The sequence below is a fragment of the Peromyscus leucopus genome, chromosome 6 (assembly GCF_004664715.2).
Source record: "Peromyscus leucopus breed LL Stock chromosome 6, UCI_PerLeu_2.1, whole genome shotgun sequence".
Classification (NCBI taxonomy): domain Eukaryota; kingdom Metazoa; phylum Chordata; class Mammalia; order Rodentia; family Cricetidae; genus Peromyscus; species Peromyscus leucopus.
In genome coordinates this window covers 30,234,329-30,249,320 of record NC_051068.1, presented here as the reverse complement: position 1 = coordinate 30,249,320, position 14,992 = coordinate 30,234,329, and positions in this window count along the sequence as shown.

Here is a 14,992-nt window from a genome sequence, read left to right as displayed (position 1 = left end):
CGATCATCCGCATTTATATGCAATCCACCATGTTCTCTCTCTCCCATCATCCAACTTCGCGGGCGCACCTCCCTCCCCCCTCCCCAAACAATATCAAATCCAAAGTGCGAGATTGCTGGGTGGCTTGCCTCCCTCCCTCAAATTAAGAATCAGAGTGGGGCAGAGTGACCCGGTACGAGCGACTGCGCGAACTGATATCTCTATATATGTGCGCGCCCTATAAAACAAAAAAAAAAGAAATAAAAAATAACCAGTCTAAGATGGCGAGTGGGCTCACATCTCCTCCCAGAATTTAATTTTTTTTTTTTTTTTTTTCTTATTTAAATCCACTATTCTTATAATCTAAGTCCCCCCTGAAGACAATAATTTTGTTGCTGATGATTGTTGAGATTGCATGTGCGTGCGAGTGTGCGTGCAGTTTGTGTACTGGCGGCGCGGGGGGCGTGGATAAAACGCACTGTGCGTGAGTTGAGAGTCCTGTGTTGCATAATAAACAGAAGGCTAGGCGCTCTCACATAATATGTTCCAGAGCTGAGCGAGAGAGCTGGTGGCTGTGAGCGAGGAGCCAGCGAGATTGCGTCGACACATGGTGAGAGAGTGTGCGGTGACATCCCTCGCGAAAGGAGTGTAGAGTCCGCGCACGACAAGCTCCTTTAGAGGGAGGAGAGTGTAACACGTCCCTCTCTTATTATCGCGAGTGTTTGGAAAAAAAAGGAGGTTTTTTAAAAAAATAAAAAATACGCGTCGAGCGTGCGAGGGAGAATATTAATTAGAACAGAAGCGTGTTTTTTTTTTTTATTTCCCGATAATTATATAATGTCTCAAATAAAAATTATGATATAATCTTCATATTAAAAATGCGCTCCCTCACTCTCCGATATGGAGAGACGTGGCTGAAGAGAGAGCTAACACTCAATGAGATAAAGAACACTGATGTTGTGTGTTCAGGGGAGCGGGTGTAGAAAGTATAGAAAAAAAAAAAAAAAAGAATTTTTTTTGGGAAAAAAAGAAACCTTTCCTACCCCCCCCCCCCCCAATGCTGCAGCGAAGGAGGTGTGTGTTTTATGTCTTGCGAGAGTCGTGTGTTTTTTTCTCATATGTCCTATGCTGTGTGCGTCGGTGCGCCTTTGAAAAGGGGGGGGGCCAACTGCATTGTATTAATACGAAATTTGTGGATGAACTTTTTTTTTTCTATTTTTGCCGATGATGCGAGACGGAAGACAAGAGTGTAGGCAGATTCGAGAGGCCAGCAGTCGCAACAATATTCTTCTCTCTCCTCCACTACATAGAAAATAACCCAATACCAGAGAGCTATAAAAAAAAGGGGGGGTAGAGCTATACACACGGATGACACATGTTACTTACCTAGTTTCTTTTTGTAGTCACCTTGGTCTCACGCATCAAAGTGATCCTTTGAGCTTACAGCAAAATTATATTCGTTTCTGCTTTCATCCTCCTATTTCTGTATCGTAGTGCAAGCCCATAGATCATCTGTCATCGGTTCTTTTCTCCAGGTCTTTTGTGTCATTACTGCCTTCTAGGAGTTTGTGATTATTTTACCTAAGAAATATTGAATTCTCTTTGTCTAAGCCAGGATATGATTTTTTATTTCCTTCCTCACTTATCAAGACCACATCCATATTTGCAATCACTTTTAGTATGTTTCTGTGACTTGTATTCCCACTGCAAAAATATAACATAAAGCATTAATTATGATTGACTTGCTCATGTAGTTACTTTCTTAATCTATATTTGCTCCAAATTCAGGAATTTTCTTTTGGAAAAAATTATTTGCTCAGTGTTTTAATTCATTAGGCATCTACTATGTCCAGGGCACGGTGCAACTAGGAACATGAGTGACAGGACTGTGGTCGCCCTGAAACTTCAGATTGACTTGAGTCTCTGCTTCTTCAGATGCTAAATGGCATTAAATCTATTTTGAAAAATTCTGATGAGCACTAAATGAGATTAGCATGGGAAATTTGCCGGCACATATGAAAGCTGAAAAATACCTGTCAACTCTGCAGTACAGAACTGATATGCATAATTAATCTTTAAAATATAAATGTGATTAGTTTTATCCCAGCTTCTGCAGATAATTTGCCTGGGGTTAACGCCTTGCCTTAAGATTAATTATTTGTAAATAGTTGTGCTAACCAGAACCTCTGTCTGTTTAATTCTGAAACACACAGGTTCACTGCACTGGCCAAACTAACCACTTAATAAGTTGCATAAAATCTCGAATACAATGTATGAACTGAGAAGTGTGATAATTTGCATATAAATATAGCAATGCACAGGTAAGTGAAAAATGAGGTTGGTCAGTTAATGAGACATGAATGATTTGTGGCATTTATCTTGAACTTGGATAAGACAGAATGTGGACTTCAAATGAAAAATGACACACTCCTACCTAAGGGCTGATGTAAGCAGTTCCAGGGTCATGGGTCATCTGTGGGCAATAGCTGCTGATGTGCTCCACAAGTGAGTAAGTATCAAGGCAACAGAAATGAGACTGCATGCCTTGAGCAGGACTCTTGGTAGGGTATTTTCAATATTAGATGAGCTGTTCGGAATTTACAGCAAGCAATGGAAAGCCATGGGAAGATTCTGAAGGTCTGGGGAAATGCTTTAGTGAGATTAGCAACAAATGTATGAAATAAACACAGGGAGAGAGTAGAGCCAAAGCACCTCATTGGGATGCTATCCCAAAGACACATCCTGTAGGTATGTAGTGATCAGAATGTGAAGCCTGGCATTTGGAACAGAGGAGGAAAGGAAAGGAAAACAGCAATGTGTTACACAAACTGCTTGGGTGTGTAGAAGTTCCAGCAGGAACGAAATAAGGGCATTTGATTTCAGACACACCGAGTTTGAAGACATGGTGAGCTTTATGATTAAATGTGAACGGGTAGTAATCCTTTGGGAATATAGAATTCATAGGAGATGCCAGACAGCAGCAAGAATTGAAGCTACAAGGTTGGATCCGATTCTATAAGTAAAGAAAGCGAAAGAAGACACAAGAAGTTAAAACAACTTATGTCTCACAGTGATACTTACATGTAGGAAACGTCATTAGAAAATATGCTTGGTGACATGTACTACATATCTGAAATCCTGTAAAACACTTCACACATATTTCTTAAACTTCAAAGCAACCTGATGAGCACTCACCATTTTTTTTCCACAAAAAGAAAGGTCTATTGAAGAAATGGTTAGGATGATCTGACAGATAATCATGTGTAACTGTAAAGATAATGCCCTTACCCACTGATTCCGGCCCTCCAGGCACCAAAGCAGGCCCTGGAGATAAGATTACAAAGACTGCTTCTAGTCATGAAACTTTGTATCTATAACACAGATATACTTTCTGAAATCAATTCAACAAAATGTTAGAGATACAGAGAATCAGAAAGAACCAATCTTTAACAAACTGCATGTGAGGGAGGACCCACAATCTGACTTTTCAGTATTTCACATCTAGGGGACCCAGGAGCAACCATTTTACCGCTTAACAAACTGCAGCATGTGCTGATATCACTCTGTCTTAATTCACCTACTTTACCCCAAATGCACTTCCACTTAGCTGTCTCTTGATGCTTTCTAGGAAAGGTGATACAGTGTATTTAAACGAAGCTATTATCCAGTTTAAATAATAAAGGTCGTGTGTTAACACCAAAGTGGTAAAGACATGGGCCATCTAGGCCAACCATACTTGTAGATGACAGTACAAAATGGTCTCAGCCCTTGGAAAGTCTTTTGGGGACATCTAGACCTCTTTTTCATCAAGTAAAGTTAACATAGGTATACTCATAAGAAATTAAAGCTTTTCCACAAAAAAAAAAAAAAAAAAAACTAATATGAGAATGTGAAAGGGCTAGCTGAGAGCTGTTCAGACTCACACATTGCTGCTCTAGTCATAATAGCCAGATACTAGAAACAACCTAGATGTCCCTCAACTGAGGGATGGATAAAGAAAATGTGGTACATATACACAACAGAGGATTATTCAGCTATTAAAAATGACATCATGAAATTTGCAGATAAATGAATGGAAGTGTAAAAAAAAATTATCCTGGGTGAGGTTACCCAGACCCAGAAACATAAACATGGTATGTATTTGCTTATATCTGGATATTAGCTGTTAAATAAATGATAACCAAGCTACAATCCATAGAGGAAAGGACCTGGTGGGGCACATGGATCTCCCTGGGAGAGGAGAATAGAATAGATTTTATGAGTGGGATGGGAGCAGGTGGGGACAGGAACAGGAGGATCGGGTGGTAAGAGGGAGGAAAAGTGGGATTAAGGGGGGAATGAGGGAGAACTGAAGGGGATCTGAGGGGTGCTATGGAAACCTAGTACAGTGGAAACTTCCTATAATATGTGACGGCAATCCTAATGAAGTCTCCAAACAATGAGGGAGATGGAACCCCTAACAGCCATCTCTTGTAATCAAATGAAGCTTCCAATACAGGGACTGGATTTCATCCAATTGAGTTATTGGCCAAAAGGGCCCCATGGAAATCCCCAAACAACCCCAGGCTGTTGTCAAAACAATAGGTTGGTCTTCACAAACTGACAGCCAGGTTCCATTGCTGAAAAGAACATCCATACAACTCATTAACCATGGAAAGGCCAAGCTGGAACTACATAGAATCTTCCCTGTGTTCTAGTGTCTGTGACATAGAAAGGTACTCTTGCAGGCTACCCAAAGAGAAACGTAAACAATAAGCTGAGGTAATGGTTACACAAACCTTGTGGGAGTGACCAACTGATACCTGATCTGACTTAAGGCCCACTCCATGAAATGAAATACCTGGCACTGCTTGGTCAACCAAGAACCAGAGACTAGATAGCCCAAAGACCTAGGGTATCTACTAGTAATATACTACTAGTAGTATACTACCAAGTACTACTGTTCTTAAAAAAAAGTAACAATAAAATTACTCCTAATGGTATTCTGTTATATTCACGGATCAGTGCCTTATTTAGACATCATTAGAGAGACTTCTTTCTGCAGTAGATGGGAACAAAGGTCCACAACCAGATATTACAGAGAAAGAGAGAGACCTTGGAACACACAGTTCTAAACATGATGTCTCCATCAAATCCCTACCCTCAGAGCTCAAGGAACCCCATGGAAGAGGAGACTGAAGGATCAGGGAGAGAGGGAATGGAGGACACCAGGAGAACAAGGCCCTCTAAAACAACGAGCAAAGATCAAGAACTCAGTGAGTGAAGCAGGACCTATATGGGTCTGCACCAGGTCCTCGGCATATATACTATAGCATTCAGTTTAGTACTTTTATGGGACTCCTGTGCCATCTCTTGGGGCTCTTTTATTTTTCTGTTGGCTTGGCTTGTCCAACTTTGATATGATGGTTTTTGTCTTATCTTATTATGTTTGTTTTGTTATATTTTGTTATTATCTCTTAGAAACTTGTTCTTTTTCTAATGAGAGACAGAAAGGGAATGAATCCAGATGAGAGAGGAGGTGGGGACGAATTGGGAGTTGTAGAGGGAGGAGAAATTGTAATCAGGATACAATGTATGAGAAAAGAATCCATGTGTGATAAAAGGGAAAAGAACTTCTATGCTAAAAGGACTTGAAACTATAAAAATGAAATATGATACAAAAAAGAAATGTTCACAAACAGAATTACATAACTCGGATGGAATACTGTTCAGTGATGTACAGGAATTCACCTCACATGAAAGGCGGCATGCTGAGTGCCCGGATCCACTCATGTGAAATTCTGTGCTAGGCTAGTTAATCTGTGACGAAAATGTCAGAATGGTGGCCGCCTTTGTGTATAATGGTTAGAAACTGGGAACTGGCAGGAGGAGGCCTGCTGAGATGATGGAGCGTGGTTTGGGCTGGACAGCTATGTGCATTTCTTACAATTTCTTAAGAAGTACACTTAAGATTAGCATATCCTACAGACCATGCATTTTTTTAACTGGAGAAACAGGGGCTTGTGGAATAGCTCATTTGGTAAAATGCAACCCTGAAGATCTGAGTTCGAATGCCTAGAACCCACATAAAAAGTTAGATGAGAGGAGGATGTGCCTATAATCCCGCACTGGGGAAGTAGAGGCAGAATCCCGGGGCTCACTAAACAGCTGCCTTGCTGGATCAGTGGGCTTTAGGTTCAACAGGAGACTTTGTCTCTAAAAAAAAAAAAAAAAGAAAAAGAAAAAAAAAATAGGATGGAGAGCAGTTGAGGAAGATGCCCAGTGTCAACATCTGGCCTTCACACAGGTACACACATGTGTATATGTGCTCGATGGCTGGCCAGCCTAGCCTAATGGGCAAACTCCAGACTGGTGGGAGACCCTGTCTCAGAAAACAAAGTGAACATTTCTGGAGGAACAACACTAGATACTGCCCTCTGGCCTCTGTGTGCTTGTACCCACATGTTCGTTTGTATGTCCCCACACAGGTGCACCTCCCAAACAAGTAAGATCAATTAATGGGTGCATAAGTGGATAGTTCTATGATACAACAATTCTCAGAGCATATAAAAGCAACTCAGAGCTGAGGTAGTAAGAGCTCAGGTAAATATAATTCTGTTAATCTTTAAAGTGGTTTGGAAAGTGCTATAATAAAAATGTGAAAGGAAAATAAGAGTCGGTAAGTGGTGTAGCAACTTTATTGCCCATCTAGTCAATGTTACAGCAAATGAAACGCTTCTCACGCACCACACCCTGGTCTCATGAGTACTTCTGAGAAACCAGAATCTTTGCTACTGGCTGGGATAGAAAGAGGCTGCTTGTTCTCAATAAATTCCATGGAGGGGTGGATTCAACAAGACAGTGGCAGCGCTGGAGAAGAAAGATGGAGGGTATCTTACTAGGACATGGATGCTGGAACAAAACCCTGAAATTTCTTCATCTCAATACTAAGATCTGTGTTGCTAGGGTGGTGCTGCTATGTTTATTTATGACTCATGCTTCAATATAGACAATGTTGTCCTATAAAACTTGTTCTTATTAATTGATTCACGGTCCAGTTGATACCAAAAGAATTCTAACTATACAAATACCCTTGCTGTGTTTCACTTTCATATTTGTCAATTTAATTTCGCTCTATAAAACAGATGCATTCTAGAAAAGCAATTTTAAATGCAAGAACATCAAAGGAATAAACATCAATGATCTTTACATTAAATCCGTTACATTTGAGGTCCTACTAAGAGGTTTCACTTGAAGTCCCACTAAGAGTAAATATAAACAACTAAAATAAAGTATGGAAGAATGTAGTATTGCTTTGAAGAATTGAGTTTATTCTTTGGAAAATATGGAGCTTACATTTTTGAAAGTGTTTTTTGTATTAAGCGATGATTGACACAGCATCTTGCTAATTGGATAAGATATTATAAACTTATTTTTAAGATTTTAAGTTTCAAATTATGTCTATGTGTGTGTGTGTGTGCACCTGCTCCTCTGTATGTGCACCATGTGAATGAAGGCACCCTCAGAAGCCAGAAGAGGGCACTGGATCCCCTGGAACTGGAGTGTAGGTGGTTGTGAGCCACTTAATATATGTAGGTTCTGGGAATCAAACCTGGATCCTCTGTAAGTCCAGCAAGTTCTCTTAACCATTGAGTCATCTCTTCAGCCTCACAAACTTACTTTAATGTACACAAAAATAATTGATAACTTACTTGATATCTTGAGATAGGTAGGTTTGCATTTTTTTGTTATTTTCTTTTTTTAAATTTTATTTTACAATACTATTCAGTTCTACATAACAGCCACAGATTCCCTTGTTCTCCCCCTTCCTGCCCCCTTCCCCTTCCCCCCAGCCTACCCTCCATTCCCACCTCCTCCAGAGCAAGGCCTCCCCCGAGGACTGAGATCGACCTGATAGACTCAGTCCAGGCAGGTCCAGTCCCCTCCTCCCAGATTGAGCCAAGCGTCCCTGCATAAGTCCCAGGTTTCAAACAGCTAACTCATACAATGAGTCCAGGACCTGGTACCACTGCCTAGATGCCTCCCAAACAGATCAAGCCAATCAACTGTCTCACCTATTCAGAGGGCCTGATCCAGTTGGGGGCCCCTCAGCCTTTGGTTCATAGTTCATGTGTTTCCATTTGTTTGGCTATTTGTCCCTGTACTTTATCCAACCTTGGTTTCAACAATTCTCGCTCATATAAACCCTCCTCTTTCTCACTAATTAGACTCCCGGCGCTCCACCAGGGGCCTAGCCGTGGATGTCTGCATCCAGATTCCTCAGTCCTTGGATGGGGTTTCTGGCACAACTATTAGGGTGTTTGGCCATCCCATCACCAGAGTAGGTCAGTCCCAGCTGTCTCTCGGCCATTGCCAGCAGTCTTTTGTGGGGGTATCTTTGTGGATTTCTATGGGCCTCTTTAGCACTTTGTTTCTTCCTTTTCTCATGTGGTCTTCATTTACCATGGTCTCCTATTCCTTGTTCTCCCTCTCTGTTCTTGATCCAGCTGGGATCTCCCGTGAGGGTCGAGGGTAGGATTGCATTTTAGTAATTAAATTTAAATACATTTTAGTTAATATTATCTCTTTACTTTCTTTCCAAAAAGTTTTGAAAATATGTCATTCTTCTGATCCTGACTTAGGGACCCTGACCTTTGGGGCCCTCTAACTCATACTATGGACACAGAAGATTATTGGACAAATAACTGAACTCCTTATGGTGGTCTATGGGCTTTATATGTATTTAATAAGTATCTACACAATCACACACCGGGTAGTTAATGTATCTAAGTTTCATTTTCTTTATTTTTGTTCAGGAGTTCAGGCAAATTGACTTTAACGGGTTTACATTTTTAAAACTTTGTTATGAGCCGGGCTGTAGTGGCACACGTCTTTAATCCCAGCACTCAGGAGGAAGAGGCAGGTGGATCTTTGTGAGTTTGAGGCTAACCTGGTCTACAGAGTGAGTTCCAGAAAAGGCACAAAGCTACCCAGAGAAACCCTGTCTCTAAAAACCAAAATCAAAACCAAAACCAAAACCAAACAAACAAACAAAAAAACAACTTTATTATGAACCTGACAAATCTAATGGAATCTTTAAACAAGTGTCCTTATAGGTCTTTATTACTGTTGGTAAACATTGGAATGTACTCATTGCATATGATGGTGGGTTTCACAAGAATGTTTTCATACAAGTATTTGATATACTTCAAGTGTATTCCCTCCCTACATGCCCCTTTCTCTCTCTTTCCCTTTCCCATGGGCAGCTTCTGCTCTACTTCCATGTCATGTATCTATATGAAGTCTAGGAACTACAAATGAGGGAAAATGTGTGATATTTACCATTCTAAACATGACTGAACTCACTGAAGATGATAATTTTATTACATCCATTTTCCTACAGACAACATGTTGATTCTTCATTATGACTGAAAAATTCTGCTGTGCTTATATAACACATTTTCTTTATCCATTCCTCTGTTCCTTAACTTAGTTACTATGAGTAGTGATGCAATAAACATAGATGTCTTTCTGATGGGCTGATTTGGAATCTTCAAGGTATATACCTAGGAGAAGTGCAACTGTGTCATGAAGTAGACCTGTTTTCAGTTTTTCTAAGAACCCTGGTGGCTGGACTAATTTAAGTTGCCAACTTCAGTGTGTAAAGGTTCCCTTATCTTCATTCACTAACATGCTTTTCTTTGTTTTCTGAATTATTGTCATTCTGATTAAGGTGAAACGTTGTTTTAATTTCTTGGATGGCTGGAGGTGTTCAAGATGTTTTTCATGTGTATTTGGCCATTTGTGTAGCCTCTTTTGAGAACTGTCTGTTCCTTTCATTGCTCATTTATTGATTGGGTTGTTTGACTTCTTATTATTTAGTTTTTTAGTTCTTTGTATATTCTAGATGTTACTATCTTGTCTTTATTTTTTAATGTAGGTGTTCTTCTTAGACAAGTAACTAGACAAGGAAGAAGAAAAAGGATACAGAGGCCTGATTCTTACAGGTTTAGGCAATGGCTAAGTCATCTGTAGATGTATGTAAATGATCTCATATAGGCTTAGGTATAATAACGAGAAAGATTAATATCTGTCTACTGCTTAGTGCACTGTGTACTGTAATTACTGTTTTATGTATATTAGCTTATTTTTATCACCAGGAAACTTTATGGGATACAATAATGCTGTTATTGAAATTCTACACATGGAGAAACAAAGGCAAACTTATATATCAAGATCACTCAGTTTGTCAGTGGAAGTTCTAAGAGCTAAATCAGATTATTTGTATTGAGAGCTACCACTTTTAACTGTTAAAATTATCTGCTCTTCTGATGAATATAATGTCTGTGTTTATACCAGTTTCTGTCTGTCTGTTTATCTATCTATCTATCTACCATATATCTATCATCTGTCCATCTATCTCTCTATCATCTATCTATCTTTGTATCATCTGTCTCTATCTATCTATCTATCTATCTATCTATCTATCTATCTATCTATCTATCTATCTATCTATCTATCATTTCTATGTATCTTCCATTTATCTATCATCTATTTATATCTATCTTGTATGTATGTATGTATGTATCTACCTATCTTTCTATCATCTATAATCTATTTTTCACATATTTATTCATTAATCTTCTATAGAGTATGGTGTTATATAGTAAAATCTTGAGTTTCCCCCATAGAATACATTCGGTTTAAGGTAAAGTCTTAATTACTGATAACTTTTAATTTTTGAATAATTATTTTTAATTTTTTGATATTATTATATAGTTGTATCATTTCTTCTTTCCTTTTTCTCAATCAAAATTTTCTCATGTACCATCACTCCTTGTTATCTTTCAGTTCATGGACTCTTTTTACTAAACTGTTGTTACATATATACATATGTTACATATATGTATAATAAAACTATAATCTCCTTAGTCTGAATATGGGTAACCATTACTTTTAAAGTATCCTGTGTATTTTAAAAAAAAATGTGCTGTGATAAATATTCACAAAGTCAGGTTAAGACTCTTACTAGAATGGATAAAATGAAAAGGCTGGTATTACTAAGTATTAGGGAGATGTGTGTGATTAGACCTCTAATTTGGAGCTGTAAGAGCTGCATCAATAGAACCACTTCAGAAAAGCATGCCTAAACTCTACAAAACACTGAAACATGTGTTTGCTTTCTGGACCAACAATTCCACTGTTGTATTCCTTTGAAATTATGCACTTAGGCATGAGCAGGAATATCTATTGCAGCCATATTTACAGATGCCAAACTCAGGGAAGAACTCACATTCTGCTCAACAGTACAGTGGATACACATTTGCAAGTCTCCTTATCACTGGTTATTCAGGAGTGAGGATAAACAAACCCTAGAAGTAACGACAAGATGGACTGCCACAAACAATGCTGTAAAAAAGACAGCAAAGGTGCCCAGTGACAGATTCTGTCCCCAGGAAGTTCACAGAGCATGAACCTCACTGTGCCTACAAGGGCACAGGGAAGCTTTGAATTACTAGTACACTTAATTCATTGTATATCTGGACCAAACTGCTATGTTCAAAGACTTATTTACTTTGTGATACTTCCTCTAGCTGTACACACTACTTTGCACTTTTTATAAGAATATTATAGCTTATCCAAACAGTTTCATTAGTAAAACATGTGTGAGGCTCAGGGAATCCTGGCACAGTGCATCGCCACAAGCACTCATGTTAAGAATACCATTTTTTTTCTGATGTCCTTTCTATACTTTTTAAACTTCCTTTACAATGTCAAAGAGACCCTTACCCTGAATTAGTATGTATTAATAGCATTATCTTACCATATCGTGTTTTAAAACAATGTATTTATTTGTTAATTTATTTTGTTGTTTTGCTAGTTATCAAATACAGGGCCTTATACATATTAAGCAAACATTATACCAAGTGAGCTACAACCCATGGCCTAAAACAATAACTTTAAATACATGCTGCATGTGTGTAGTTTTCTTGACTTTATGCCTCTCATTTATCTAGTTCAGATACAAAACAGGGGTTGACTTTCTGTTGCTTTGCACAGTCACCCTGCACTGAGCTGAGGCAGGTATGAGAGCGCGGTGTAAATGTGTTCTCCACTCTACACATGCTTTCGTTCATTGGGAAGAAGGCACACATCTGAAGTGTGGTTCAGAACAATAGTTTTCATCTTCACATATGCAAAACAAAGAAATTAAATCAACAGTCTCCCAATTTTCTCTTTAGTTCTACAATGTGGTTTTTTGAGTATGTTTTTATGGTAAAAGTATCATGTTTCAGATATTAATTATGTAAGTATATAACATACAGAACAAAGCCATCAGAGTTCCTTTTCTTTCCGTTTGTGTGTGTGTGTGTGTGTGTGTGTGTGTGTGTGTTTTCAGGACAGAGTCTCACTATGTAGTTCTGGATGTTCTGGAACTCACTACGTAGACCAGGCTGCTCAAATTTACAGAGATCCACCAGCCTCTGACTCCCATTAAAGAATTAAAGGAATACACCACTATGCCTAGATTATCAGAGAAATTCTTATGCAGAAGACCGTTCCCAAAATTCCTTTATAGATAACACACACCTTTAATCCCAGCACTCGGGAGGCAGAGGCAGCCATATCTCTGTGAGTTTGAGGCCATCCTGGTCTACAGAATGAGTTCCAAGACAACCAGGGTTACACAGAGAAACCATGTCTTAAAAAAAAAAAACAAAACAAACAATCAAACAAAAAAATCCTTTATAGAAGTAGAGATGTTTTAATTTTTTTTATTTATGTGTATGTGTGTACACCTGTGTGAATTTATTTACACCATCTGTGTGCAGGTGCTAGCAGAGGCCAGAAGAGGGTGTCAGATCCCCTGGAACTGGAGTTACAGGCAGTTGTGAGCCACTTGAACTTTGCATAAATGCCTGAAACCAAAGCCAGGTTCTTCCGGAACAGCCCTGATGCACAAGATTTTAAGACAAGGACCAAAATGATTCATGCAGCGATGAGTATTCATGGCCTCACTTTTCGTTCGCACAGCAAATTTTGGTGACTCGGGTAAATAGAAGAGTCAGAGGTATACTCTAAAATAATGACCTAGTAGGAATCCGTGCTCAGAAAAAGACAGACAAAGTCTAGATTAAAAAGATGGGGAGAGCGGCGGTGGTGGCGCACGCCTTTAATCCCAGCACTCGGAGCAGAGCAGTGATCTCTGTGAGTTCGAGGCCAGCTGGGCTACAATGAGTCCAGAAAGCGCAAAGCTACACAGAGAAACCTGTCTCGAAAAAAAAAAAAAAAAAAAAAAAAAAAGATGGGGAGAAAGTACAAAGAATTAGAGGCCAGATTTGGAAAGTAGGTTAAAAATTAGGAGTAAAGCAGGGGGAGAATCGGGGAGAATATTAGCAGTGCCAGTACACACAGAGATGGTTTCCCAGTACCTTGCAGAGCAATGAATATCACCTGGTCCTATCTATATCATCCTGATGTGGGACATTAAAATCAAAATAATTTTCACTTACCATTTTTCTGTCATTTGAAAGTTACAAATGGCTTGGGCCAAGTGAGGCTTCTCTTACAGATCAGCTGCAGCTTTTACAGTCAGAACAGTATGAGGACATTCTAGGAAGCAAGAGAGTCAATTGAGAAAGAGGAGCTGGGAGTCGTTAAGTTATGCTAATTAGGAGTGATTAGACCTCTCCCGCAAACGCTGGTGTTTTATATCGCAGCGATTTGAGAAATGAAACGGGCTCGCTGATTGCAGATTTTAATGAACTGAGATGATTAGGTTAAGGAGCTGGTTTGTAAGGCACTCAGGAACTTCGAGTTCCTTCGGCTTCTCATTGTTTAATCCTACATGGCGTGAACTGTGAAGGGAAGCGCTGTAAGCCCGTAGAGCTGCAATTATAGGAATTCATCATTGAAAGTGTGACGTTTGCTGCGGCACTATGGCAGGGTAAATACAGAGCGAATGCAGGAAAAAAACTACGAGGACGAGGAAAGGTCAGACGGAATGTTCACACAGAAAGGAAGGGAAACATTAATGACTAGCCCAAGTTTTGAACACTAGGAGTAGGAGAATTGAATATGACTAACAAGCTATCATGGAAGTCTTTCAACACTGAAATATTTTACTTCTTAAATTTTTTCATATATGTGTGTGTGTGTGTGTGTGTGTGTGTGTGGTATGTGTGTAGGTGAGAGAACAACTTGGGTCTGCCTTTGCCTTCTGTCTTTTTTTCCCCACTTTTTTTTTATTTAAATTTTTTTCATTTTACATACCAACCACTATTCCCTCTTCCTCCCCTTCTCCTGCTCCCTTCCCCTACTTCCCCCCCATACCACCTCCATCCGCTCCTCATAGGGGGTCAGGCCTCCCTTGGGCATTCAACACAGGCTGGCATTCCGAACTGGGGCAGGACCAAGCCCCTCCCCCTGCATCAAGGCTGAGTAAGGCATCACACCATAGGGAATGGACTCTAAAAGCCGGTTATTTCTGTCTTTTTTGAGACAGGGTTTCTTGTTAACTACTGCATATACCAGGCTAGCTGACCTGTGGGTTTCTGAGGATTCTCATGCTTCTGCCCACCATCTCATGGTGGGAGCCCTGGGATTTCAGGTGTGTACATTCTCACATCATCATTTATGTGGGTGTTGGGGATTCAAACCCAGGTCTTCAAGCTTGCACAGCGAACAGTTTGCTGTGCTACTTCGTAAGTGCTTTTGTTCATTGAGTGAACATGTTTATTGAGTTCTCTCAATCATTCAGTTCCCTGCAGCTCACTGAGTACATGATAGTAAACTATCAACAAAAGCACGGTCCCTTTTCCATTGTGTTCGTCATTAAAAAATACTTCATTTTTTAATTATGTAGACTGGAACATGTTTGTGTAGATATATGGAAGTGTGTGCGCGTGCATGCAAATGCACCTGTGGAGATCAGAAGAGGGTATTGGATCACCTGGAGCTGGAGTTACAGCTAGTTGTGAACTTCCCAAATTTGGGTGCTGGGAACTGAACCACAGTCCTCTGCAAGAGATAT